The sequence below is a fragment of the Monodelphis domestica genome, chromosome 6 (genome assembly GCF_027887165.1).
Source record: "Monodelphis domestica isolate mMonDom1 chromosome 6, mMonDom1.pri, whole genome shotgun sequence".
Taxonomy (NCBI): domain Eukaryota; kingdom Metazoa; phylum Chordata; class Mammalia; order Didelphimorphia; family Didelphidae; genus Monodelphis; species Monodelphis domestica.
The window spans coordinates 274,331,381-274,356,058 of record NC_077232.1 but is presented as its reverse complement, the minus strand read 5'-3'; the positions used below and the strand labels follow the sequence as shown (position 1 = coordinate 274,356,058).

At 37.1% G+C, this 24,678-nt stretch overlaps 1 protein-coding gene across 4 annotated transcripts in view; it reads left to right on the top strand.

Annotated features, from left to right (window-relative positions):
- The window catches only part of FRAS1 (Fraser extracellular matrix complex subunit 1), a 637,413-nt gene that overhangs the window by 420,415 nt on the left and 192,320 nt on the right, over nt 1-24,678 (top strand). The gene's annotated exons all lie outside the window — the stretch shown is intronic.

The following is a 24,678-nucleotide window of genomic DNA, read 5'->3' as shown; positions in this document are numbered from 1 at the left end:
AATGTCCAGAGACACCTAACTCCGCCCCTCATAATCAAAATCTAACTTGTGTAGTACAGACTATAAATGCTGTGGTGATTCAGCTATGAGGAAGATCTCTATACTTCTGAATCATCTAAGAAATTCTAAGTAGGATATAGGGAAAAGGTTGGATGGTTAGAATTTGGACAGGTGGAAGAGGGAAGAAAGGGTATTTCAGTTTTTGGAAACAGTTATCAGCAAGTGATGAACAGAGTTGATATCCTTGGGGATCATATATTCCTTAAGGGGAAAAGGGAGAAATCCCATTCCTATTGATAACCCATTGAATGTCAACTTGAATTCTGTGGAGATGGTAATAAAGCTGTCTAATGGGCAAATCTTTGTTGAAAGCTTTTTCTTCTTGGAGGACACATCTTCCCCTGTTGGACTGGGTACTTGGCAGTTTTTCCATATACAGCCTTTGTTGACTTTCAAGAAAGAAATCATTTTAGGCATCCTTTTAAATGAGTTTGGGCAACTAGGTGGCACCATGGACAGAGTGAGTTTATATCTAGCATCAGCCACATACTAGCTATATCATCATGGGGTAATGAACAGTTCAGTAGCTTTATTTGCATCATTCCAATTTCTTTTCTAGCATGTTTGAAACCAATTCCCAACTGGTTCCTTCCTGTCTTCTGGAATTTGGTCTAGCTTGAGGGCAGTGTTTAACAGTTAACTACTCAGGACCCTTCTGCCTGAAGGCCAAGTGTTAAATTTCCAGGTACACAACAGACATGACAAGCAACTTGCTTAAGAGATAATATTTAAAATAAAATTAAGGGTTCCTTTGCTTTCTGCTCTTTGCAGTTTTACTGACCTGAGGTTTACTAGACTTTCCATTCATAAGAAAGAAGTAGGCTAAGAGGGGATGTATCTTTCCCAATTATTTTAGCTCTACAATAAAGTATTTTTCATTTATTGTTACATGTGGGAATATAAATATGGTGAGTTTAGAAAATTGCTTCTGTTCTACTTTCCAAAAAAGGAACTATTTTTGGTTGTTGAAAATGCTGAGGCCAAATTACCTCATTATCCTTCATCTTCTGCCCTGGTCACAAAAATAGAAGAAGACATACTCTTACTCTTATCTGCCCATCTGAAATGGTATAAAATATGAACTCCACAGCTTATATATACATCCAGAATGAAGAACCATTCAGTTATCCAGGTAAGAACAGGGGATAGCAACTCATTTTGGGATCCAGTCAAAAATCTTTGGAAAAGCTAAATAAGCTAGAAGTTGGGAAACTAGGTTCCTTGTTGAAGAGAATTAGATTCTTTTTGATGAAACTGAATGGGATCTAAGAGATTACCTCTTGCATGGTAATACTGGCCTAGATACAGCAGAAAGGTCTTCCCCATTCCCACAAGATAGAAAAAAAATTTACTGCCTGGTGAGCAGACAAAATTTGACCAAAAAAAAAAAAAAAGATTTGCTGAAGATATTTTAGAAGTCACTAATCATTATCTCCCTTAAAGATCCTTTATGTCATGCAGAGGAGGATAATGAAGCCAGAAAGCTGAATTTAGGGTAGTTTATTAGACAGTTTCTTAATCTCTTGTCTCTCATTATTTTAAAAAATCTTGTTTTGCCAGCACCAAGAGTGGTGGTGGCAGCATAATATAGATAGTTACACGGGGAAGTCGACTTGGCAGGTACCCAGCCTCCCTCTCAAGCTTATTATCACTGTCGTGAAATTGCCCTGGGAGAAAAATTAGGAAGGTTGATTTCTGAAGGAGACTGTTTAGGCCTAGAGAAGAGAGTTTCTTTTTTTCCTTTCTGGTTCCTTGTTAGGAAATATTTCAGTGTGACCTTAGGCTGCTGGCCTTTCTTACCCAGCGTTCTGATCTCTATATAGAGAGCTCATTACAAGGCACTCCTGAATAATTGGACTTGATACGTCTTCATGTTTAAGGTTAGTTCAAGTATTTCAGCCGAGTTGGCTGTCCATGGAAGAAAAAAATGGTGTTTTTATCTTTAAGAGAAAAGCTATGGGTAAAGAGTAAAGATGAGAAAGAAAAGACAGCCTGTGCCCAGTAGCTTCTGAGAAGTAATTTTGGAGACATCCCAACAAGCGCTTTCATCCTGCATTGCTGAGTTCCACTGCTCAATAGCCAATGGTTTATAAGCCCTTTTATTTTTTTAATTTTAAAACCCCTTACCTTCCATCTTCAAATCAATAATATGTAATGGTTCAAGGCAGAAAAATGGCAAAGAGTAGGCAAAGAGTAGGTTAAGTGATTTGTCCAGGATTAGACAGATTTCAACCCAGGATCTACCGTCTCTGGGACTGGCCCTCAAATCAGTGAGACACCTAGCTATCCACTATGAGCCCTTTTAAAAGGAGAATGATATTAACTCCCCTGGCTATCCCACTTCTTGGCATCTGTCCAGACCAATGATCAGTATACTTTTAGCCCAACAGAACCCAGAGATATTATTTCATTTTATCCTAACAGTGAGCCTGTGTATTATTATTGTTCCCATTTTATAGATGAGGAAACTGAGACTGAGAGTAGTTAGGTTATAGAATAAGTATCTGAGGAAATAGAAAAGTATTTTATATATGAAGAAATATAGAAATATTCAGAACCCTTTAGAAGATTCACAAACTGTGTATGGCTAATTCCTAAAGTAAGTTAATCAAGGAGTTTTGAGGGTCAAAGAGTTGTCTCTTGTTGAACTCCTGTGACTAAAAGACTGAAGTCTGACTTTTTCAACTCTTCAGACAGAACAAAACCTGGAGTATGTTCCTGGTACCTGGATTATCTTTTGGGAGCCCTTCCTACTGCAGAAGGGCACAGGAACACTCCCCTGACCCCCCAGCCCGGACTTCCCCAGCCAGATCCTTAAGCTCAGTGACAAAGACAGAGATCTGGAGGCACTGGATCTTACAGCTTATTTGTGGCTATCAGTGTCTTAGCTTTTTGGTCTGACTGAGAAGAATTACATGGAATAGAATCCTCCCTAAACCATAACTGACATGTTGTCATTAATCCTTTGCTTGAAGACTTCTGGGGAGGGGGAACCCACTGCCTCTTTAGACAACTCATTATACTTTGGGATAGTTCTGTTAGGGGGAAAAGCTTCCTTAATATAGATCTAAATTTGCATCTGCAGCTTTCTCCCATTGATCTGCCTGCAGCTAGCTGGTAGAGTGGATAGACTGCTGGGCTTGGATCAGAAAGATGAGTTCAAAGGTGACCTCAGACAATTCGTTCTTATTTAAAAAATTAAAAAACCTTTACCTTCCATCTCAGAATCAATACTACTTATTGGTTCCAAGGCAGAAGAAGGTAGACACTGGAGGTTAAGTGATTTTCCCAGGGTCACATAACTAGGAAGTGTCTGACACTAGATTTGAACCCAGGACCAGGACCTCCAGCCTTTAGGCTTGGCTCTCAATCCACTGAACTATCTACCTTCCCCTTAGACAATTATTAACTGTGTAACCCTGGGCAAGTCACATACTTGTTCCCTGCCTCCATTTGCTCATCTGTAAAATTGGGATACTATTATTCCATACCTCCCAAACTTGTTCTGGGGATAACATGAAATAAATATAAAGCACTATATGAATTCCAATTACTAATATTACTCCCCTTTTTATGATAACATTATAGATATGTAATGACAACTATCATAGCCCACTTAAGTCCCCTCATTCAGGCTAAGAATCCCTTGATCCTTCGATGTAAAGATTTCTCGTATTCTCAGGCAGAAGGGAAGCTGGCTGTATCCTTGTCTAGCCAAGCATCAGAAAGTCCTGCCCACCACTTTTGTCTGGGTAGAAGATGGCTCTCCTTCCTTTATCTTATTAGCTGAATTTTTTACAGTTTCCAAGGCAAGGGGTTTGCTTATTTTAGTTCCCAGTAACTCTGTGCCCATCAGGAGTTAGGAGGAGAAACAGAGATGAAAGTATATTCTAAATCTAGGAGTGTGCTAGTAAATGGTTTAACAATTGGTTTTCCAGAAACAAAAGAAGGCATGACAACTTTAATCTACATTATTAACTTTTTTCTATTCTCTTCTTCTTTAGACAATCAGAAAAACAGTAAGTCAAGCCCTGATTTTCACATTTGCTGATTTCCAAGATATAAATTTAATGATCTGGGCAAATTGAAATTTAACAACAGCCCTTCCAACCTGGCACAAGGTGGCTCAAAAGCACTCCCTTCCCTAGACTTCCTTTTTTTAATTAATTTTTTTCAGATTACATGTTGACAAAAATTTAAATAATTATTTCCTGACATTATGTAAGCCATGTTCTTTCTCTCTTTTACTCCTGCCCCTCAGGCATCCTCCCCCAAAAGGCAGGTAATATTATATAGGTTATATATATGTTATGATACAATACATATTTCCACATTTGTCATATAAAACAAGACACATATTGCTTACACTAGAGAAAAATTCATGCAGAACAGAAAGTGGGGAATGGCATGCTTCAGTCTGTGTTCAAACTCCATTTGTTCCTTCTGTACTTGTGGATAGCCTTTTTCATTGTGAGTCCCTTGGAGTTGTCCTGGATTCTTGCATTGATGATAATATGTTAAGTCATTTACAGCTGATCATCATACACTGGTGTTATTATTGTGTACAACATTCTTCTGGCTCTAGTCAATTCACTTTACATCACTTCATATAAATCTTTCCAGATTTTTTTTTTGTGATTATCATGTTTGTCATTTCTTATGAACCAGTAGTATTCTGTACAGTTTGTTCAGTCATTCCTTAATTGATGGGCATTCCTTCGGTTTCTAGTTCTTTGCTACCACAAAAAAACTGCTATAAATATTTTGGTCCTTTTCCCTTATCTTTAATATCTTTGGGATATAGACCTAGTATTGGTATTGCTGGGTCAAAAGGTATGTATACACAGTTTTATGACCTTTTCAGTTTACCTAGACTTCTTAAAGATTTATTTATGCTATAAGACTTACTGTGGCCTATATGGCCAAAGTAACCTCCCTCAGCTGCTGGTTCTGAACTTTCTTTAGTTCATTTTAAAAAATTTTCTTCTTTAAAACAAGACCCACTAGTCTTAGGTTATCATTCTTTTGAGGTGATCTGATTTGTCTTTGGACCACTCTTTCAGTTCATCTCTCAATGTGATATCATACTTCCCTCATACAAACTTAAATAATTGATCTAAGAATTTAAGTCTATCAGTATGTACTGGATGATAATATTAATGATATCTGCCCTTCCGGGTAAACATGGCTGCAATCTAGACATGAATCGCTTCCTCTCCCTGGCACCAAACAAAATAGACTACCTCAAAAGAGCATAAAAATCATCTTTGGAAGAAAGGAGGGACTCTCCAGTACCCCACAGAAACAAAGGTACGTGGGGTTTGAACATTGCCACACTATAAGAAGGAGGAATAGCTTTCACAAAAACATGAATTGAAGTGCCCTACCCCCTCCTCCCCCATGGAACCAGAGTAGGGGCTCAGAGCGTTCACCAGGACAGTGAGTGAGTGAGGAACGTCTCGGGGTGGGGGGGGGAACACAACAGGGTCCTTGGGTTCTAAAGATTGCTAAGGAACTACCTCTCAGGGTGGTTTCACTGGAAATCCCTGCGCACTGGAGAGCGCGCAGACCGCAGGACCCCCACAAACTGCGAACAGTGTGGAGTCTCGAGAAACTGTAGAAACTGCCTAAGGCCAAAGCTCCGCTCCTCCCTGTAGTGGGGGGGGGGGGGCATGCCAGGCTCCCTGGAAACTGACAGGGACTACCAGAGATCTACCCCTCAGAGAAGTTTTACAGGAGATTCCTGCACACCAGTGAGAAGAGACCACAGAGCACAGGGGCGGGCGTGCTAACAAACCACAGAGGCTGGGAAGAACTAGTGTGAGGTAATTTAAATCTACAGAAAACCCACCCATATCACCCAGACCTCTGACCAAAAAGGAAAGGGAAAAAAACCACCAAAGGGAAGGCTCACACTACCCAAGAGCAATCCTACAAGAAGAAAGGGAAAAAAGTGACTATCGAGAACTATTATGGAGGGGGGGGGGATCAGGGGACAGAAAAGAAAGAGGATGAAATTCAAACAAAATCAAAACATACCCCAAAAAATGGAAATCATCCACAAGCTCTAGAAGAACTCAAAATGGAGCTTATCCAAAAGATGGAAACCTTCTGGCAAGAAAAATGGGGAAAAATTCAGAAAGAGGTCAGCAGCCTGACAGACAAGACCTCACAATTGGAGAAAGAGCTGGAGGCCACAAACAGAAGGGCAGACCAAACTGAAAAGCAAAACCAGTCCTTAAAGACCATAATTAAGCAACTGGAAGACAGTGATCTTGTAAAACAGCAAGAATTAATAGAGCAAAGTCAAAAAATTTATGAATTAGAAGAAAACATAAAATATCTCACTGACAAGGTGACAGACCAGGAAAACAGAGGAAGCAGAGACAACTTGAGAATCATTGGTCTACCTGAAAAAAGCTGAGATAAACAAAAATCTCAATGCCATACTACAGGAAATTATAGAAGAGAATTGCCCTAATGTTCTCGAGCAGGGGGCCAAAATAGAAATAGAAAGGGTTCATAGAACACCCTCTATACTAAATCCCCAAAAGACAACCCCCAGGAATGTAATTGTCAAGTTCAAGAGCTTCCAAGGTAAGGAGAAAATCTTACAAGAAGCCAAGAAGAGGAGTTTCAGATATAGAGGAGCCCCCATAAGGATCACTCATGACTTTGCAAGAACACGATACTCAGAAAGTCAAGAGAGCTGGGTCTTGAACCAAGAATCAGCTATCCATCAAAACTGACTATATACTTCCAGGGGAAAGTATGGGCATTCAACAAAATAGAAGATTTCCAAGTATTTGGAAAGAAAAGACCAGAACTTAGTGGAAAGTTTGACATCCAAACACAAAGAGCAAGAGAAACATGAAAAGGTAAATATGAATGAAAGGGAAAAGGAGAAAAATGTTATCTTTTTCTTTCAAACTCTCTTCTATAAGGATACATTTATATCAAATTATATATATTAATATGTGGGGAAAATGTAATGTGTAACTCTCAAAAATTGTATGCATCATTAGAGTAGTTAGAAGAATCACACATAGGGAAAGATTGGGGCATAAAGATGATATGGTGAAAGTGGGGGGAAGAAAGAAAAAGGGAGGGGGGAATCATTGATGATACTAAGATTTACTTCAAGAAATGGGGGGGGGAACTAAATAGAATAATATTTCCCATACAAAGATACACATGGGAAGTGGAGGGGAAGAACTCTCATATGAGAAGGAGAGGAAGAGAGCGTGAAGTGGAATTACTTAAACTTTACTCTCAGTGAAATCAAATCTGAGAGGGAAGAACATCTAGATCCAGTGGGATCCTGAATTCTATCTTATCCAACAGGGCAAGAAAGAAAGGAAAATTAAAGAGGGGGAGGGGAGAGGGAGTATAAAAAGGGAGGGAAGGAGAGGGGGGAGGGGAAGGGAGCATAAAAAGGGAGGGGCTAGAAAGGGATGCATACCAAGGGAGGGGTCTAGGGGGACTGATCTAAAGTATATCACTGGCTTAAAAGGTTATAGCTAAAGTAGAAAGGTCAGAATTAGGGGATGATATCAAAATGCCAGGGAATCCACAAATGATAATCATAACTTTGAAAATGAATGGGATGAACTCACTCATAAAACATAGACAAATAGCAGAATGGATTAGAACCCAAAACCCTACCATATGTTGTCTTCAAGAAACACATATGAGGTGGGTTGATACTCACAAGGTTAGAATTAAAGGATGGAGTAAGACTTTTTGGCCCTCAACTGATAGAAAGAAGGCAGGAGTTGCGATCTTGATATCTGACAAAGCCAAAACCAAAATAGACCAGATTAAAAGGGATAGGGAAGGTAAAAAATAACTCCCTGTTAAAAGGGAGTATAGACAACAAGAAAATATCACTAATCAACATGTATGCACCAAATAGTATAGCACCCAAATTTCTAATGGAGAAACTAGGAGAATTGAAGGAGGAAATAGACTGTAAAACCATATTAGTGGGAGACTTGAACCAACCACTATCAAATTTAGATAAATCAAATAAAAAAATAAGAAAAAGGTGAAAGATGTGAATAAAATCTTAGAAAAATTGGAGTTAATAGACATGGAGAAAAATAAATAGGGACAAAAAAGAAGACACCTTCTTCTCAGCACCACATGGCACATTCACAAAGAATGATCATACACTAGGTCACAGAAACATGGCATAAAACTGCAGAAAAGCAGAAATAATAAATGCAACCTTTTCAGATCATAAGGCAATAAAAATAATGATCAGTAAGGGTACATGGAAAGCCAAATCAAAAATTAATTGGAAATTAAATAATATGATACTCCAAAATTGGTTAGTTAGAGAAGAAATCATAGAAACAATTAATAATTTCATTGAGGAAAATGACAATGGTGAGACATCCTTTCAAATCTTATGGGATGTAGCCAAAGCAGTACTCAGAGGAAAATTAATATCCCTGAGTACATATATTAACAAATTAGGGAGGGCAGAGATCAATGAATTGGAAATGCAAATCAAAAAACTTGAAAGCAAACAAATTAAAACCCCCCAGAAGGAATCCAAACTATAGATCCTAAAACCTAAGGGAGAAATTAATAAAATCGAAAGTGATAGAACTATTGAACAAGAACAATATAAACAAGAACAATATAAACAAGACTAGAAGCTGTTACTTTGAAAAAACAAACAAGATAGACAAAGTACTGGTCAATCTAATTAAAAAAAGGAAAGAAGAAAAGCAAATTAATAGCATCAAAGATGAAAAGTGAGACCTCACCTCCATTGAAGAGGAAATTGAGGCAATCATTAAAAACTACTTTGCCCAAGTATATGGCAATAAATATACCAATCTAGGTGATATGGATGAATATTTGCAAAAATATAAACTGCCTAGACTAACAGAAGAAGAAATAGAATTCTTAAACCATCCCATATCAGAACAAGAAATCCAACAGGCCATGAAAGAAACCCCTAAGAAAAAATCCCCAGGGCCTGATGGATTCACAAGTGAATTCTATCAAACTTTCACAGAACAGCTAATCCCAATACTATACAAACTGACATAATAAGCAGAGAGGGAGTTCTACCAAATTCCTTTTATGACACAAACATGGTACTGATTCCAAAGCCAGGAAGGTCAAAAATAGAGAAAGAAAACTATAGACCAATCTCCCTAATGAATATAGATGCAAAAATCTTAAATAGGATACTACCAAAATGACTCCAGTAAGTGATCAGGAGGGTCATTCACTATGACCTAGTAGAATTTATACCAGGAATGCAGGGTTGGTTCAATATTAGGAAAACCATCCACATAATTGGCCATATCAACAAGCAAACAGATAAAAATCAAATCATTATTTCAATAGATGCAGAAAAAGCCTTTGATAAAATACAACACCCATTCCTATTAAAAACACTAGAAAGCATAGGAATAGAAGGGTTGTTCCTAAAAATAATAAACAGTATATATCTAAAACCATCAGCTAACATCATCTGCAATGGGGATAAACTAGATGCATTCCCAATAAGATCAGGAGTGAAACAAGGATGCCCATTATCACCTCTATTATTTAACATAACATTTGCAGTATATCAATTAGAGAAGAAAAAGAAATTGAAGGCATTAAAATAGGCAAGTTATCACTCTTTGCAGATGATATGATGGTCTACTTAAGGAATCCTAGAGAATCAACCAAAAAGCTAGTCGAAATAATCAACAACTTTAGCAAAGTTGCAGGTTACAAAAGTCATCAGCATTTCTATATATTTCCAACACAGCTCAGTAACAAGAACAGAAAGAGAAATCCCATTCAAAATCACCTTAGACAAAATAAAGTACTTAGGAATCTATCTGCCGAGACAAACACAGGAACTATATGAACACAACTACAAAACACTTACCCCACAGTTAAAACTAGATCTAAACAATTGGAAAAACATTAACTGCTCATGGGTAGGACAAGCCAATAAAATAAAAATGACCATCCTACCCAAACTTATTCATCTATTTAGTGCTATACCCATTGAACTTCCAAAAAAATTTTTTACTGACTTAGAAAAAACCATAACAAAGTTCATTTGGAAGAACAAAGGATCAAGGATATCCAGGGAAATAATGAAAAAAATACAAAGGAAGGTGGCCTTGAAGTCCCAGATCTCAAACTCTATTATAAAGCAGTGGTCATCAAAATAATCTGGTACTAGCTAAGAGACAGAAAGTTGGATCAGTGGAATAGACTTGGGGCAAGTGACCTCAGCAAGACAGTATATGACAAACCCAAATACCCTAGCTTCTGGGACAAAAACCCACTATTTGGCAAAAACTGCTGGGAAAACTGGAAGACAGTGTGGGAGAGATCACACCCTACACCAAGATAAACTCAGAATGGGTTTATGACTTGAATATAAAGAAGGAAACTATACATAAATTAGGTGAACACAGAATAGTATACATGTCAGACCTGTGGGAAGGGAAAGACTTTAAAACCAAGCAAGACAGAGAAGGAGTCACAAAATGTAAAGTAAACAATTTTGTTTACATCAAGTTAAAAACTTTCTGTACTAACAAAACCAATGTAACCAAAATGAGAAGGGGGAAGCAACCAATTGGGAAACAGTCTTCATAACAAAAACCTCTGACAAAGGTCTAATTACTCTAATTTATAAAGAGCTAAATCAATTGTACAAAAAATCAAGCCATTCTCCAATTGATTAATGGGCAAGGGACATGAACAGGCAGTTTTTACCCAAAGAAATCAAAAGTATTAATAAGGACATGAAAAAGTGTTCTAAATCTCTTATAATCAGAAAGATGCAAATCAAAACAACTCTGAGGTACCACTTCACACCTAGCAGATTGGCTAACATGACAGCAAAGGAGAGTAATGAATGCTGGAGGGGATGTGGCAAAGTAGGGACATTAATTCATTGCTGGTGGAGTTGTGAATTGATCCAACCATTCTGGAAGGTAATTTGGAACTATGCCCAAAGGGCGATAAAAGACTATCTGCCCTTTGATCCAGCCATACCACTGCTGGTTTTGTACCCCAAAGAGATAATAAGGAGAAAGACATGTACAAGAATATGCATAGCTGTGCTCTTTGTGATGGCCAAAAATTGGAAAATGAGAGGATGTCCTTCAATTGGGGAATGACTGAACAAATTGTGGTATATGTTGGTGATGGAATACTATTGTGCTAAAAGTAACAATAATGTGGAGGAATTCCATGGAGACTGGAACAACCTCCAGGAAGTCATACAGAGCAAAAGGAGCAGAACCAGGAAAACATTGTACACAGAGACTGAAACACGGTGATATAATCAAATGTAATAGACTTCTCCATTAGTGTCAATACAATGTCCCTGAATATTCTGCAGGGATCTAGGAGAAAACACACTATCCACAAGCAAAGGAAAAATTGCGGGAGTAAAAAACACCAAAGAAAAGCAACAGTTTGACTACAGAGGCTGAGGGGACAGGATTGAGGAAAGAGTCTAAATGAATACCCTAAGACAAATACCAACAACATGGAAATGTATTCTAATCAAGGACAGATGTGATACCCAGTGGAATTGCATGTCGGCTATGGGAGGGGTGGTGTGAGGTGGGGTGGAGAAGAAAATGATCTTTGTTTCCAAGGAATAATGTTTGAAAATGACCAAATAAAATAATGTTCAAATTTTTAAAAAAAAATTAAAAAAATATTAATGATATCTGATGAAGATATCATACTTGAAATTTATTTAGTGTGAATTCTCCTTAATTGCATAAAACTAATTTCATACATTTTCTTTATTTGGCTCTTTTATAAGAAAAAGGGGAAGAGGGGAAGGAGTGCCAAGGGATTAAATGGTTTGTCCAGTATATAATATGGAAGAACTAAGCTTATGGCCTTTATTTGTTTGTTTGTTTGTTTGTTTACTTTTTTATTTTTCTTTAAATTCATTATTTATTTTAAAGTATTTTTCCAAGGTTACATGATTCACGTTTGTTCCCACCTCTTTCCTGGAGCTGATAAGCAATTTCACTTGGTTATACATGTATTATTCATTTTTGTGTAAAGGTTAAAATTAAGTATTTGACTAAAATATATGATTCAAAGTATTGTTTCTCAAAGTCAAAGTGACCTTTAATCACTTTTATTTACAAAAAAGTGAAAGTAGAGAAATACAAAAGGGTAGAGAAGACTTGCTCAGCCAGGACTTCTTGTCCTTCAACCAGAATTAAACTCTCTCCAGAAGACAGGAAGGGAAAGACAGCTATCCACTCACCCAAGTTCTCTCCAAGAGGCAGGCCAAAACTATACTGGAGCTGAAGGTGACTCCTGAGGTCAACTTTCTTCCTTCAGCCAACCTTCCTTAAGCTGACTTCCTTCTTGAAGTCCAACTTTTTGAAGCCAACTTCCTTCTTAAAATCCACTTCCCTAGCCCCAGAATTTCAGGGCCTTTTATAGTGGCTTCTTGTCCCTTCCCATTTTCATTAGCTTCAATCACAGTTTCCAAAATTCTCTAGCACTGCCCAGGGGCCAGTGTTTGTGAGATTGACTTCTCACCTTCTAAAGGTCAATTTCTCATCAAAAAGTTTCAGTTTCCTGATTGAACAATTCCTGAGGGTGTGAACTCTTAAAAGAATTCACAAGTTTCTGACTGATTGAGTTATCACCCACTTTAGCAAATGAATTGCCAACACTCTTACTTAGTGTTGAGTTCTGGAGTTATCATTCATTTTATCAAGTGACTTTCGAACTCCCTTACTTAGTGTTTACATTTCACATTTGTAATAGAGGAATCTTTAAAATCAAAACCCCAAATCCAATATCCATATAAACAAGTGATAACAAGTGATGTTTTTCTTCTTTCTCTAGATGCGGATAGCATTCTTTCTCATAAATCCCTCAGGATTGTCTGAAATTATTGCATTGCTATTAGTAGCGAAGTCAGTTACATATGATTGCACCACAATGTTTCAGTTTCTGTGTACAATGTTATGGTTCTGTTCATTTCATCACGCTTCAGTTCATGGAAGTCTTCCCAGTTTTTGTAGAACTCAAGTAGTTCATAATTCATTATAGCACAATAGTATTCCGTCACCTTTATATACCACAATTTGTTCATCCATTCCTCTACTGAGGGATACGCTGTCATTTTCCAATTTTTTGCCACCACAAAGAACTAGGCTATAAATATTTTTGTACAAACATTGTTTTTTATTTCCTTGGAGTACAAACCTAGTAGTGATATTACTGGATCAAAAGGTATGCATTCTTTTAAAGCCCTTTAAGCATAATTCAAAATTACCTTCCAGAATGATTGGATTAATTCAAAACTCCACCAGCAATGCATCAGGGGCCTAATTTTGCCACATCCCCTCCAACATTTATTATTGTCTGTGAGGTCGTATCTCAGAATTATTTTAATTTGCATTTCTCTAATCTGGAGGGCTTTAGAACAGTTTTTCATGCGATTATTGATCATTTTGATTTCTTCATCTGAATACTGCCTATTCATATCCCTTGACTGATTTCTTGTAAGTTTGACTTAGTTCCTTGTGTATTTAAGAAATTAAACCTTAGAGAATTTTCTTATAAATTTTTTTTCTAATTTTGTTGCTTCCCTTCTAATTCGGGTTACATTGGTTTTGATTGAACAAAACATTTTTAATTTAATGTAATTAAAGTTATTCATTTTACATCTTGTAATATTCTCTATCTTTTGCTTGTTCTTAAATTCTTCTCTTTCCCATAGATCTGACAGGTATGCTATTCTATGTTCCACTAATTTACTTAAAATTTCTCTCTTTATATTGATGACATTTACTCATTTTGAATTTATCTTGATTTAGGTTGTGAGGTATTAATATAAGCCTAATTTTTCCCATACTGTTTTCCAATTTTCCCAGCAGTTTTTGTCCAATAAGTGGGTTCTTGTCCCAAAAGCTGAGATAATTAGGTTTATTGAACACTAGCTTGTTGAGATCATTTACCCCAAGTCTATTCCGTTGATCCACCCTTCTGTCTCTTAGCCAGTACCATATTGTTTTGATGATCACTACTTTATTTAAGTTTAAGATCTGGTACTACTAGGCCACCATCCTTCACAGTTTTGTTTTGTTTTTTCATTAGTTCCCTTAATATTCTTGATCTTTTGTTCTTCAGGATGATCTTTGTTTTATATTTTTTTTAATTCTATGAAAAAGTTTTTTGGTAGTTGGATATATATCACACTGAATAAGTAAACTCATTTAGGTAGGATTGTCATTTTTATTATATTAGCTTGTCCTACCCATGAGCAATTGATGCTTTTTTCCATTTGTTTAGATCTAGTTATTTTTGTGTGAAAAGTGTTTTGTAGAAGTGTTCTTTGAAATAAAAGAAAATGTAAACTGAGAGAAATTGTTACCACTTGAAATAGAATAATAAACTGAAGAAAACTGTTTCTTATTGAAATTGTCTGTGACTAGAGAGGGCTGCTACAGGAACCTGAGGCTGCTTATTTGTAATGTAGGTAGAAATGAGAAATGCTGAGGGATGCCACACAGGGATACTCGTACACAAGGGGACTGCTCTGATCTTTACTCTGGAGTTTGCCTATTGATCCCTGAGGGCTGATGGATCAATCTATTTCCTAACCTCCTTCCTTCCTCACTCCCTGCCTTAACCAACCCTCTCCATCCAGTTCTTCTTGAAGCCTTTGGCTCCTTCCCTCCCCACTTGAGTAAATTATAAAGATATTCTTTTGCTTTCCTTTTTCAAGTCAAGGGGTTTATTGGGATAACAGGATAGGAAAGTGAGGTAAGAGGGATGAGGAAGTTCCTAATTTAAATGGAGGATTGAGAAAGTAGTCCAGTCACAAACTGTGACTCTTAGACAGTTAGGGAGATGGAGGACAAAAGCCTTTTAAATCTTCTTTCTTCTTCACAAAATTTCAGTAAGGTCTCTCAGCTTAACCCCAGAAAGAAACAAAGTTCAAAGTTTCTCCTGGCCAGCTCAATTCTCAAATAGACCACCAACTCAGAAGTCAAGTTTTTTCTTCTTGTCACTTCAACTGTCCAAAGTCAGAGAACCTCAAAAACCAACTCAGCCTCACAAGAGTCTTTCAGCCAGCTTTTCCATCCTCCAGAGAGAGAGAGAGAGAGAGAGAGAGAGAGAGAGAGAGAGAGAGAGAGTGACTCTCCGTCCCCTTCCCCGTCAGCTCAAACTGCCAACTCCTGGGAACATTCCATTGGAACCCTGGTTCTTGCATCTTGGTTTACAAGTCCTGCAAAACCTCTTTCTCTTCATGTCTCTATCACATCATATAATTCCTGTATTTGTCTTGGCAGATAGATTCTCAAATATTTTATATTGCCTAGAGTGATTTTAAACGAACTTTCCCTTCCTAAATCTTGATGCTGAGTCTTTTTTTAAATATAAATGCTGATGATTTATGTGGGTTTATTTCCACCAGCTTCCTAGTTGATTTTCTTAGGTTCTCTAAGTATACCATCATATCATCTGCCAAGAGTGATAGTTAGTTTAGTTTCTTTATTGCCTCTTTAATCCCTTCAATTTCTTTTTCTTCTCTAATTGCTATTGCTACCATTTGTAGTGCAATATTAAATAATAGAGATGATAATGGGCATCCTTGTTTCACTCCTGATCTTAGCAGGAAGGCTTCTAACTTTTCCACTTTTTATGACATTTCCTGATGGTTTACTGCTAATTATTTTGAGGAAAGGCTCTTTTATTCTTATGCTTTCTGGTGTCTTCAATAGGCATGGGTGTTGTAATTTTGTCAGAGACCTTTTCTGCATCTATTGAAATAATCATGTGATTTCTGTTAGTTTGGTTGTTGGGATGGTCAATTATATGGATGTTTTTTTAAAATATTAAACCAGTCTTGCATTCCTGGTATAAATCTCACCTAGTCATAGTGAATAATCCTTGTGATCACTTGCTGGAGTCTTTTTCCTAGTATTTTATTTAATATTTTTACATCTATGTTCATTAAGGAGATTTGTCTTAATTTTCTTTCCCAGTTTTTTGCCTTCCTGGCTTTGGAATCAGTACCATATTTGTGTCATAAAAGGAATTTGGCAAAACTCCTTGTTTGCTTATTTTGTCAAATAGTTTGTAGAGTATTGGAATTAGTTGTTCTTTTAATGTTTGGTAGAATTCACTTGTGAATCCATCTGGCCCTGTGGATTTTTTCCTGAGGGACTTCCTTGATAGTTTGTTCAATTTCTTTTTCTGAGATGGGATTAAGTATTATATTTCTTCTTCTGTTAGTCTAGGCAATTTATATTTTTGTAATTATTCATCCATTTCACCTAGATTGTTGTATTTATTGTCATATAATTGTGCAAAATAGCTCTTAATAATTGCCTTAATTTCCTCTTCATTGGATGTGAGATTACCCTTTTCATTCATGATAATGTTAATTTGATTCTCTTCTTTTTTTAAATTTGTTTTTTTTTCAAAGAACCACCTCCTAGTCTTATCTATTAGTTCAATAGTTCTTTCACTTTCAATTTTATTAATTTCTCTTTTGATTTTTAGGATTTCCTCAATTGATCATTGATCTTCTCCCTCTATATTTTGTTGACATAGGCACTTAGGTATATAAATTTTCCCCTGAGTACTACTTGTTGTTGTATCCCTTATATTTTGACAAATTGTCTCCTCATTGTCATTCTCTTCAATGAAATTAATAATTGTTTTTTATTTGTTCTGTGACCCTCCAGTTTTAAAGAATTTGATTATTTAGTTTCCAATTAATTTTAAATCTGCCTCTCCATGAACCCTTATTAATTTTAATTTTTATTGCATTATGATCTGAAAAAGTTGCATTGTTTCTGCTTTTCTGTATTTGCAATGTTTTTATGTTCTAGAAGTGTACAGTTTAAAAATGAAAGTTTGGGTTAAATTATGAGAAATTGGGTCGCCAAAATTAATTACTCAATTCAGAATGACTTGGTAGTTTATTTACAAAAGGAGAGAGAGTGAAAGTAAGAGAAATATGAAAAAGGATAGAGTTAGATATCTAACTTAACACACTTAAGTATTTCGCTCCAACCCCTGGCTCAACACAGGCAGGGCTAATTAGTCCTCAGCCAGAGGGCCCTGAGCCTTCGGTTAAGGGCCTGGTGATCAATAAAGCAAAGGCTCCAGCCATGAAGCCTCTTCCAAGATGGGGGCCTCTCAGGAGGCTAGTCCCTCCAGAAAGCCAGGAAAAGGAGTCAGCCTTTTCACTCACCCATGTGGTAGTTCTAAGGGAAAGTCCAAGAGCTGCCTCACCAATGTCAGAGTCTCAGGTCCACAAAGCAAATCCTTCACCAGCCTCCAATTCAAACTCCAACTGGAACTCAAACTGCAAATTATGAAGAAGTCTCCCTCATAGGAAGTTACAACTACTTTTAAAGATGCTTCTTCACATCACTTCTGTACCTTTCTCCACTTTATGTGGACCAATCGCAGTCTTATAATTTTCTTAGGACTTCCCAGTGGGCAGCCAGTTGTTTCTGATTTGTTATCCACTTTTAGCACATGTGGATTATAGACCTCCCCCACTCAAACGTAAAGTGGGGTATATATGCTTCTAGTGATTAAATCTAAACGTGGGCAGGGGAGAGTTAATCCCATCTTCACAGTACATGGTCAATTTTTTAATATGTATCATGTGCTGCTGAAAAGAAGGTATATTCCTTTATATCCTTACTCAATTTTCTCCAGATATGTATTAACTCTAATGTTCCTAACATTCCTTTCTCTTCCCTTACATCTTATTGATTTTTTACTTCAATTTGTCTAGTTCTGATAAGGGAAGTTTGAGGTCCCCCACTAGCATGATTTTATTGTCTGTTTCCTCCTTAAGAGCCTTTAGTTTCTCCTTTAAAAAACTAAATGCTATACCATTTGATGCATATCTGTTGAATATTGATATTTCTTCATTATTTATACTGCCTCTTGTGAAGATGTAATTACCTTCCTTATCTCTTTTAAACAAATCTACTTTTACTTTTGCTTTGTCTGAGGTCATGATTACTACTCCTGCATTCTTTGCCTCAGTTGCTGCTCAATTGATTCTGTTTTTCCCTGTGCGTATCTACCTGCCTCAAGTGTATTTCTTGTAAACTACCTATGGTAGTATTCTGGTTTTTAATCCATTCTATCTGCTTCTGTTTTATGGGTGAGTTCATCCCATTTGTATTCATAGTTATTATTGTCATCTGTGTATTCCTCTCCATTTTGACTTCCTCCTTTAATCCTTTCATTCTTTCTCTCCCCTCCAATGTTTTGCTTTTAGTCAGTCTCCTTCTAAATCCCTTATAGTATTCCCCTTCCCACCACTTCCCTCTTATTTGCCTCTTACAAGAATCTTTTGATCACCCCCCAAACCCTTTCCCCCCTAGTGTTACTCTCCTCCTCACCACCCCGTTTCTTATTCCCTTTTAGCTTTTCTATAGGGTAAGATATAATTCTATACAGCAGTGAATCTGGCTGTTCTTCCTTCTCAGAACCACTTCCAATACAAGTAAGGTTTAAATGTTACCTGTCAACCTCTTCCTTCCTTCCATTGTATTGTTCTTTTCCCTGTCCCCCTCCCCATCCACCACCTCCTGTACTTCTTTATGCAATATATTTTCCCTCATTTTACTTCTCTTTTCCCATCTCTTAGTATTATTTTCTTTTTCACCCCTAGTTTTATATTTTCTTGACATATCATCCTAAACAGCTTACTACCACAACCTCTATGTATGCTTCTTCTAACTAATATGATAATAATAATTTTCATGAGTTACAGATATCTTTCCATAAATAGTATAAGCCATTTAATCTTATTGAAGCTCTTAATTTTTTCTCTTTTTTTTAACCTTTTTAATGCTTCTCTTGAGTTTTGTATTTGCACATCATATTTTCTATTTAAGTCTTGTATTTTCTTCAGGAATGCTTGGAAATCTTCTATTTTATTAAATGACTAAACATTCCCCTGAAAGAATTTAGTCAGTTTTGATGGGTAGATGATTCTTTATTGTAAGCCCAGTTCTCTTATGGTCTAGAATATCATATTCCAGGCCTTCTGGTCCTTCAATGTGGAGACTACCAGATTTTGTGTGATCCTGACTAACGCTCCATGATATCTGAATTTATTCTTTCTGCCTACTTGCAGTATTTTTCTCCTTGGCCTGGGAGCTCTCAAACTTGACTATAACATTCTTGGGAGTTGTCATTGGGGGACTGAATGCAGGAGGTGATCTGTGGATTCTTTCAATTCCTAATTTATCCTCTTACTCAAGAATATCAAGAGAATTTTTGTGGATAATTTCCTGTACTATGATGTCTAGGCTTTTATGTTGTTGTTGTTGTTGTTTTTGGTTATGAATTTCAGGTAATCCAATAATTCTTTAGTTGTTTCTCCTGGATCTATTTTCCAGGTCAGTTGTTTTTTCAATGAGGTATCTCATATTTTCTTCTATTGTTGCATTCTTTTGATTTTGTTTTATTGTTTCTTGATATCTTGTGAAGTAATTAGCTTCTATTTATCCATTTCTAATTTTTAAAGACTGAATTTCTTCCATGACCTTATAGTCTTCCTTTTCCAATTGGTCCATTCCTCTTTTCAAGTCATTCTTTTTATCCTTTGACTTTTTTTTTGTCTCATTCTCTAATTGGTCAATTCTAGCTTTTATGAAACTATTTTCTTGTTTTAATTCATGTGCCTCTGTTTCAAGGTGACCTATTTTGCTTTTTAAGGTGTTAGTTTCCTTTTCCCATTTTCCTTCAGCCTATCTCATTTGATTTCTTAATTCCTTTTTGAACTCTTCCAGAGTCTGAGTCCAATTTTTTTGGATTTTTTGAGGTTCTGCTTGAAGTTCCTTGGATCCCTTCAACCTCTATTGGTTCTGTTCTTTGGTCTTAATCCCCATAGAAGCTTTCAATTGTTGCCTTCTTTTTTTTTTACTCATTTTCCTTACCCTATCCTGTGAACTGTAAACTCCCTGTCTTGGTTTACTGGATCAGGAAGTTTGAGCTTCTGTGTTCTGGAGGGAATCTTTAGTTTTCTCTCTCCTCTGCTGGTATACTGGATTACACTGATTGAACTGGCCTGCCATACTAATCTGCTCTAAGATCGAATCTTTGCTATAGCCTGATGCCATGGAGGCTGAGGATGCTCAACCAGATGCCACACTGCCAAATTATTCCCTACCAGCCACTTTCAGAACCTTGGACCTCATATGGTGGATCTGATGTGCTCCATCGAAGTTGCAGCCTCTGCCTGGGAATCCCACAGTCAGCTTGTGTCTGATCACAGTTCTCAGCACAGTAGGTGGGCAGGGGTAGAAATCAACTCTCTCTGTAGCAGTAGAGTCCTGTGCCTACTTCCTGTTGTTGGTTTTGGATTTCTGTGTTTATTGATGTACCTTTTAAAGATTAGTATGGAAGGTTACTCAGAGAGGTTTCAGCTTTTGTTGCTTCTAAGCCACCACCTTGACTCTGCCACAGCTTATGGCCTTTTAACCTCCTTTTTTGAACAATCCTCTTTGGGTACTATGCTACTGGTTTCTGAAGATGCTATAGAAAGGCATTTCTGGTGAACAGAGAAGACAGTGTCTCTGAAATTGTGATTTCAAATAGACATGAAGTCAGCATTGGAGGGTTAGTGGTTATTGTTTTTATTTTGACTAGCTATCTGTGAAGAGGGTACATGAGACTCTCTGCAATAAACAATTTTATTTGCTCAGGGTTATTTGCTGTCCCATGCCTAGTGTTATTTTTATGATTTTTAGGAAAGGGGGAAAGGAAGGTTACACAGAGAGGGAGAAGGCACACTTAAATAAAATTGAATCTATTAATAGGTAAGGGAAAGGTTTTGGGAATGGAATAAGGGAAAAGGTTAGCATCTGACTCTTATCCCTCTATATTTAATTATCTAATTAGGCTTACTCTGACTCTAACTAAAGACTATCAAGGCTAAATCCCACAGCAAACCCAAAATCTCACAGAGTCAATGGTTGATCAGATTTCAGGAATCCCAGGTATGGTGTTCTCAGATGGTCTCAGCAAAGTAGAGTTCTGCTCTCCAGTAACTGTCATCAGAAGACGAGATTTCCTCTCACCACAGCCAGTAGATCCTCAAAGGCCAGTTGCTTGATGGATATATTTCCAGGATGTCTTAGCTATACACCTTCCTCCTTCACCTTTCAGCTACAGAATGGCAGTTGGCAAAAAAACTGTTCCTTGGAACTCTGATTCAACCAGCTCAGGCAAGATTCTATGTCTCCAGACCTGTCAATTATTCTCTCCCTTGCTACACTAGTGACATAAGTATAATGGCAGGGTACTCTCAGCTTAATTTCCTGTGAGTATGTATCCAAGCCATTGCTGATAATACTCAGTAAATATGGTCAACTATCATTTTGAGCAGAAAATGGACATTATTGTTGAACCTAATTTATAATCTATATTTGGAAAAGGTCTCTTCTGATCAGAACAGACTTGTAGGGTGGTGAATTGGTTGTTGATGTGATGCCAATCTTGGAACCAAAGGGATCCACATAATATATACCTGCTAGCCCTATCTCTCTTCCCTTGAAACTCCAAAACCACATTCACAAAAATGTCATTTTTCATCTTGATCTGGATGCAAACATTGTTGAATATCACACTGAAGACTTTTCCTGGCACATTTATGAAAAACAGACTTTTGCCTGGCAACCAACCCTAATCAGCTGAAGTATGGAACAGGGAAAAGAAAATAAATCCTCAAGATTAAGGAGTAATAAAGAGTGCTTTGCTGAATAGGTTTGATTAATTGGATGGATTACTAAGTAAAAATGGAATTGCTGGAGATATTCCTATAAAGCTCTTCAGAATCTGACAGGGATTATTAGAATATGGCCAGAGAGAAGCTAGTTCTTGTTAATAAGGGTCAGTTGGGAAATGAATATTATTCTAGAAATCTTACCTCTTCCACATATTTCTCTTTAGCAATAAATCTGATAATTTTACTGACTTTTTGTTTTTTGTTTCAAGCTAATGACTTGCAGTTACTCTTGGGTAGTTTTGATGTTAAAAAACAATGTGAGTTCCATGTAATAACTGATTGGAAAATTCCTGGTTTAATAGAAGGCTATTTGGCCCTGGCTTTGTATAGCTGTTTGGATCTGCTGTACTTTTCCATGATTCTGATAAATTGGACCACTCCCATTAGTTTTCATGGGGAACATTTTTGCTTGATTTGATGGTTAGTATTGATGAAGGCAAAGTATGAGCAAACATTTTACATAACAATACTTTAGTGCCACAGAATACTCTGTGCTGCATATATCAGCTTGCTGTTGCTGAGTTTGGCCACAGTATCAGGTATTCCATTGCCCATCTCTCATCCTGACTTTCCACCCCTTTCTCTAGGAATGGCAATAAAATCAGTATGACTACTGCTTCTCAAAGTGCACAGTGACCTCTGACTCCACCATTCCTGGGACTCCTAAACTGAAGCTTGTTTCCCTGGATACCATTCTCCTATATTTGTTGTTTCCCTGTTCCTTGAGAGTGGGCATTTTCTTATTTTTGTATTTGTATCTCCAGCATCTAGATCAATGCTTAGCACTTAGTAATTGCTTAATAAATGCTTTTTTTTCATTCTATCATTTATTTATTCATGGTAACCAAGCATTATTAGTTACTCTTATTGATTCAATATACTGAAATCTTTCAAAATACTGGCACTGTAGGGTTAGAGAAGAGAGGTGGCATCTCATGGTCTTGATGGTCTTAGAATAGGATATTTGCTATTTTGGGTGACTGTGGTCAGGACAGTGTTGTGCCCTATGTTTGAGGGATAATAGAATTCTTTTGTTGTTTTTTTTTACCCATGATTATATAGGCTCTAGATCTCTTTTTTGATCTGGATGCTAGCTGTCTTTTGGAAAATGCCCTTAGAGAGGAGGACTTTGTCCTTCAAGTAGGTCTGCTTCATTACTTTTGGGATGAGATTTCCATTTTGGGGGACATATTTCAGGTTAACATCTAACTTCTGGGTGACCAGTGGAGGGCAGGGTGCTGGCATCTTTTTCTAAAAGGATAGATATTTTATCCTAATATTTTGAAGTTTTTCATCATATTAAATAACTTTTAGAAGAATAATCACCAAGTGCATTTGTGATGTTCACTTGAGGAGGTAAACTATGTCATTTCTTCCCCAAATTTGTAGTTGATGAAGGTGCATTATGGTGTAGGAGATATTCTGGGATGACCTCAGGTATGATGGCTTACTGAACCCTTTTCAGGGCTTACATACCCACCTTTGGTGGTCACCTTTTATCCAACTCTCACTGTGGCCCCAAGAAGTGTAGTATATGCAGTGACTATACCCTGATAAAACTATCTTGACTGGCTAAAATGGGTTGAGGTTTTGAGGGTAACCACCAGCATCAAATATATCAATGACTGGGGGACCCCAAGCATGTGAAGATTTCCTATGGGGTAATAGGTAGATGAGAATAGGTTGTTCCACTGGCCATGAAGGTGGCTGAAGCAGGTGCTGTGGAGAGCTTGGAGCTTGGTCAGACATCAAAGGCCCCAAGATCATTCATTGCAGCTTGGACTATCACCAGTAATCCTGACTTCAGTCTTGCCACTAGATTTTGATGACTATGAAATGGAAAATGAAACTAATGGCCTTGTGCAACTCTGTCTCATTTAAGTTCAACTTACAGGCAAGTCAAGACATCACCCCATGATGTCATCTTTCCTCTTTAAAATGAAGGACAAACAACAGTTGATTAGGGCTTGAAAATGATTCACATGACTTTGATCAAGCCAGAGAGATATACAACTTTCAAATGTTGAGTGCTTTCAAATGTTCTTTGTACTTTTTGCTGCATTCTTTGAAGAGGCTTTGGAACCAGCTGATTGGAGGTGGTCAGCTTATAGTGGAAATGTATTATGGTGTAGTCATCATCCGTGTACTAGTCCTAGATGTAATTCACCTTACAAGTGAGGAAACATCCAGCAACAACTAATTATAGTGATTCAGTTCCCCTAGTTGTCAACCTTTGCTAAATGAAGTATGGTTATATAATAGGACAGATGTTCCATCCCCAGAGTTGAGTTTTTCCAGACTATAGGCATAAGAGACAAGCCAAAGTGCTTCTTTTGTGTTTTTTGTAACCTGATCTCAGCTAATTTTTCCAAGTTAATTTCTGCCATTTTCAGCAAGAGCCAATTCAGAATAGACAGTGGAAACAGTGCTCAGGAGTCCCTTGTGTGCACAGGATCCTCTTTCTTGGGATAGCTGTGATAGACATTTGTGTATAGCACTCTTCCCAACCTAAGAGTTTGTGAGAATAGATTTTGAAAGGCTCAGAGAAATAATAGAAGGAATTTCATGGCCCAGTGTTCTAAACAGCAAAGTATTTTAAGAGGATTGGTGTCTCAATTTAAAAAATGAAATTCTGATAATCAAGAAAAATAACTGAAGAGTGAGAAAATGAGGAGCTGCTCTTTCATTTTTTAAAAAGGTATACATATTTTCTCACAAAGATCTGACCTGAAAATCCAGACAAATAAAGTTCCCTCTAGAAATACCTCAAGAAAATAATAAACTGCCAGTCAAGCCAAAAGATGAAACATGAG